The 5,577-nt window shown below is 39.3% G+C and overlaps 1 protein-coding gene across 3 annotated transcripts in view; it reads right to left on the minus strand.

The window, feature by feature from the left end:
- casz1 (castor zinc finger 1) overlaps positions 1–5,577 on the minus strand; it is a 70,823-nt gene that overhangs the window by 64,085 nt on the left and 1,161 nt on the right. The window lies entirely within an intron of this gene.

The following is a 5,577-nucleotide window of genomic DNA, read 5'->3' on the forward strand; positions in this document are numbered from 1 at the left end:
GGGGTGTGGGGGGCCTCCAATATTGTCCAAACAATAAGCCTTAGCGGTTATTTTACTCTGTAGATCAGGTGGTGCTGTTATGGACATGACACTTTGGGCACAGAGCAGAAGAGATAAAGCTTTTAAAGTGGCCCTGCTCCTTTTTTATTGTCATTTAGTGATTACATATCAGAACAATTAAAAGTTAGCCTGAGATATCTATTAACTTTGCTCTTTTTTTATTTCTCTTGTGCTTCAGAAGGAAGATAATTTGCAGTCCTGGCAATGCAACGTGTCAATAACATGTGAGGGACAACATGACATTTAGATGCCCTGGTGAGAAATGTTTCGTAGTCCTCCCAAGTTGAATCATGTTTTCTAATTTTGTCTTTCGAACAACTGAGAAAACAGCACAAAAAAAAAAGTTCATCTCCCTCAAACTATTAGAAACATTGACCTGCACACCAATTGAGGGAGTCCAACTTCTTGCCAAATATAGAAAATTCCGGCACAATAGGGGGAACAGGTGCTGAGGGCCCATACAAAGTGACGAAGCCAAAGAGCTGGGTTGCTGCTGAATGCCAAATAAGGCAGCGAGACACGTTGCAGCAAGGCACAAAACAACATACTGTTATGCGATTTTCTAAGTCTGATGACTGTCACCGAGTCCTTCACAAACTGTCTTCTACACAATATTTTTCTCTGTTCAGACAATATTCAGGGCTGTTTTCCACTTTAATAATAGCCGAACAAGAGAAAACAAGCAACAAATTTAATGCATTACTCATTTTTACCACTCCTTCCAAAAGTATTTCTAATTGACAGCAGGGCTTTGGCACTCCTAAAATATGCACAAACGTTCTCAACCTAACCCTTAATCATTTAAATCGTCTGGTTTAACCTGTATTTGGGCATTTTACGACTATGCCAACACCTGTCCCCCTCCCTTGAGAAAAACAAACTAAATTGAATTCTTTCTTTGTTTGCTGTCGTGTTGCTTGTATATATATGTTGTTCTGGGGGCGGCTCCGGTGTGACTGAGGTCGGAGAGGGAAGCACAACTGATGGCAGACAATGTCTCTCAGGAGAGGGAGGGAAAAAGAGATGTCAGCCGACCCGGCCTCACACACACACACACACACACACACACACACAGAAGCATAGGGTACACACACAGAGCGCTCACGTGTCACAAGGAGCGCTCTCCCCTTCTCACCCCTGACTGAGGCAGAAGCCCGGAGAAACAAACTCTCGTCATACATGTGGGTGAAATCCCCAAAAGGGGATTCAGAATAGACAGCAGCAAAAGAAGAAAAAGGCTAAGCTGTGGCTACGGGACAGCCAACTGTTCTGCTAACAGCCTCTTAACAGGTGTGGGCTCTAGAACCATGTAATCCTATCAAGTTACCAAGTAAAAAAAAAAAAAAGGAAGAAAGAAATCCGGCAAACTGCAAACTCCTGGGCTCGTCCCCTCTCTCCCCCTCTCTCCTTTCTCTTCTCTATCTTTCTTCCTCGCTTTCTGTCTCTGTTGGCAGTGACAGAAATGAACAGCTGGGCTTCAGATTTATCATGTACAGACAGTAATTATTGCTGGTGCTGCCTGCTACTGACCCAAGTGAATAGAATGTCACATGAAAAAACACACGGCAGAAGGGGAACCTGAAGTTGAGGGGTGCCGGGTTGGGGACTGTGTGGAAGATGTGTGTGTGTGTGTGTGTGTGTGACACAGAAGAGAGAGGAGGGCAGTGTTTAAACGTCACTACGTTCCTGTTTGCAGTCAATTACGGACGAGGACAGGGGTATTGGCTCTGTAACTCGGCAGAGCAAACATTTTCTCGCTCACAGTGAAGGTGACAGAAAAAAAGAGGTTCCATGTTTGTTTGTGTTGATTTTTTTTTTCTTTCCTCCTATCAAAAATAAAGCCAAAGACAGTACAGCCTGCGGTGAATTCCTGTCAAAGAAAAGGTGACAGAAAACTGAAACTACCACTAAAGTCAGTGGTTAAGTGAGAAGACAGATTTGTTTCAATGTCTACTCTGCTCATTTTTACACCTTTGCCTTAAATGTATGATTAACTAAACTCCCCAACAATTATTGATTTATAAAAAAAACAAGACAAAGCCACTGATGTTGGACCACACAAAGTGTTTCCGTCATTATATCAACCCAGCCTGACCCCACCTGCTGTATTTGTTCCAGAGATAAAAGGGTCAGGAGATAAACTATCAATTTATTACCCGTGTCAATCACTGTCCTTGTCATTAAATAGTTAACCCCTGCATCCGCTGCTTCCATTCACACACATTCAGTTATATGAAAGTTGTGGTCTGTCACATTCCATACCCACTAACCTATGTACGGACTGGTTCATACCTTAAAGACCCCCTGCCACATTTAAAAGGATTAGTCACCACATTTTGTGCCGGCTTAATCTCTCTTTCAGCTGGCCTAATAAGTGTGCTTCGATAAGCAAAGCATGCAAATTCATTCATGGCCAGTGGAGACCATGCTTTCAGACAAACGCACCAAAGTCTTCCACTCTGCTAATTACCTCTTCATTTTCCCCTTTTCCCCTCTTATATAGCATATCAACGACTAGAGATTATTCTTCTCCCTTACTTTGCATGAAATTATAATTTCATATGTAAGATTAGGAAATCGAGTTGGAAAAAAAAAAAGTTACCAGAAGCTCTCTTTGACACACAAGAATACATGACACGGCATATTCAGCTGTGAGATTAAAAGCAGGATTTCTTTTCGGCTCGTTACACTGAGACAATATATTTTTTTGCCCAGAAAACAATACATGATAAAAAACTTTTTTTTTCTAATTAATGATACAATTTATAATTCATTTCCATCCTTTTTAAGATAGTATAATTAAAAAGGATATTTCACCGTTTCCACATTCCCCATTTTTAGTAGAGCAGTTTAAAAAACATGCATTATCTGTGATAATAAAAAACTTGGCCTGTTATATTTTAGATAATAAAGGCAATGAAGACCCAAGGTGCAACCTGTTTATCATTCTGGAATATTTCTTCACCGAGTATTAATTAGGCCATTACTCCAGATTGGTGACGGGGAGCTTTGAGGTTTTAATTAGGTGCTGGCCACTGCATGAGTGCACAGGATTGAAGAAAGGGGGTGGTGATGCCACTTGCCTTGCTCCTGGCCCATATCAAGTAGCCCTGAACACTTTGGCTAGTGTGGCAAGATGCATGGCAGCCCACGTGCATCTGGAGTTTATCTGAACGTTTGATCTCTAATGTTTCCTCTTTCTACCGGTGAAAAAAAAAAAAAAAAAAAGAAAAAAAAAAAAAAAAAGGCCAGTTGGTGTGATTTGGGTATTAAAAGACGGGAGTTAAGGTAATTATGGTGCTGGGTGGCTTGTGTCTGATGACTGGGCACATGCTCAATCAGGACTCAGCTGTCCCTCTCTTTCTGTCTACCCCCCCGAACACATACACATACACACGCACGCACACACACAACTCCCTCCCCTTGTCTGCTGTCTATGTTCCCCCTTCTCTCCCCCTGCCACTCTGCTAAAACCAGGCATAACACACACAGCCTCGCGTAACATCAATCAAACACTGAGAGCGGACCATAAAACTACACAAACATATACACTGCCATTAATTACCGTATTTGACACTTATTTAATAGTTCTTTTCGGATTTAGGTGTAAAATCAGACACCTAAATTTAAAGATAGAAAACAAATTAATTTTGACAGGAAAATTAAAAGGAAGAATCCTTGGTGAGGGGATGTTTTTAAATGTAAATAAAATGTTGAACACAATTTCTTATTTTTGACATAAAAAAAGAACAAAGGAAAACATGAATTTTGTCTTTAAATGCTTATTTTTAACTAACTCAAAGAGTGATGTTAATTGTGTCAGCATATTCAATTGAATATATAAGTGATAACAAAAATCATACATATTGGTATCATTTGAAAAGGGTATTTAAAAACTAAATCTTGAGAATGTGAGTGTTTTTCCTCGGTTGACAAGGCGATACTAATCACCTCGTTGCTGAGAAGCACTCTTCCCTGACAAGGCTCCTTAGAATACAAGAATCCCCCAGGAGAAATCGGCATGAAAGAGGTTAAAGACAATGACTCGCATTTTTTTCCTCCAAATGTGTCCCTGTTAAATTTATTTCAAAACTCTGTTAATCTGCTGTACACAACATTCCCATTAGCATAGCCCAGCCCCCTAATAAAAATTCCGGCTAGTTTAATTAAAAAATGTAAATTTACTGTCATCCAAGGAGCAGCAGAAATAGGAGTGCAACAGCATATTTTATTGCTTAAGACATCAAATTGATTCAGGTTATTGCTAAATTGTGATAAAAGGTTATTGAGGGCCTTCAGAACTGGGCTTGTTTTTCTCCCTCATTTCATCCTGGTTTTGTGGAAGGCCGTAAAAGATGGAGAGGGCCACAAAGGGTTAATGAGACAACTCAGTCAGGGAGAAGGCAATCAACATTATGACTCATAAGAGGGTAGAAAAACATTTTCCGAGCTGACGAAAAGTTTGAAATTAGGGTGTGTCACGATAACAGTTGTACTTGTTTGTTGTTATTTTAAACTATAATGCAGGACCAGACAGAACGAGACATAATAAGCCGAGCCCTCATGTATGTCTCTTACATGTGTCTGTGAAACCCTGTGGTCACAGTGGTCTACTGTACAGTCTCTCAGAGTTTTATTTAATTAGAATCATCACCTTGAGATTGTGTGTTTTATTTCTCAATAATACTGCCATATGCAAGTTAAAGGGCACAAGAGCTATATAGTGTCAAGCCTGCTGAACGGCAAGATTAGACAGCAAGAAGAAACAAATAATTGTTGAGAGGACAGAAAGACTAACAGAGAGAGCACATAACTGGCAAATAAACGTATTAAACATAACAGCCTGGAGCAAAACCTGCTTGAATGAAGTTTGAATTACAGATTTATTTATTTTTCTAAAAAATGTAAAAAGACCCAAAAATAATTTTGTGAATAAATATTTTTCTTAGCATTCTTTCTGTAATTTAAAACAGTCTGAAACCATTTTAGAACAGCCTACTCAAAAATATCCCCACAATCTTTACTAAATATTTATATACTGTATGAGTTTAAAATAAAACATTTCAAAAATAGAGCAGATAAGATTTATCAAAGTCTTTAGAAAGTTGTAGTTTAGTTATTGAATAGTAATATTTATGTATGGTACAAATGATGAAATACAGAAGGACTATTAATACACACGTATGTAAGACACCACTTAGTGCACGGAAACAGAGAACACACACGTACATACAGTACACGCAAAACAGAAAGAACGTGAAATGGGACTAATTTTTAAAACACACACAAAACCGTTTCAAGTAAAGTGGCGAGGAGAGTGAGGCTGATAAGTATAAGGTCTAATCCAGTTACAACAAGACAAGTTTACCCTCCCAAAAGTACGCACAGAATGAAAGTTACAGGTCTGACACAATTTTATATAATCCGCCCCACAGGTGCATTTGCACAAAAATGCTGATCAATGAGAACAATCTTATTGAATATTTTAAATAAATATTGTTGCCCCCCCCCCCCCCC

The sequence above is a fragment of the Morone saxatilis genome, unplaced genomic scaffold (genome assembly GCF_004916995.1).
Source record: "Morone saxatilis isolate NCDOM2014 unplaced genomic scaffold, NCSU_SB_2.0 Contig15, whole genome shotgun sequence".
Classification (NCBI taxonomy): domain Eukaryota; kingdom Metazoa; phylum Chordata; class Actinopteri; family Moronidae; genus Morone; species Morone saxatilis.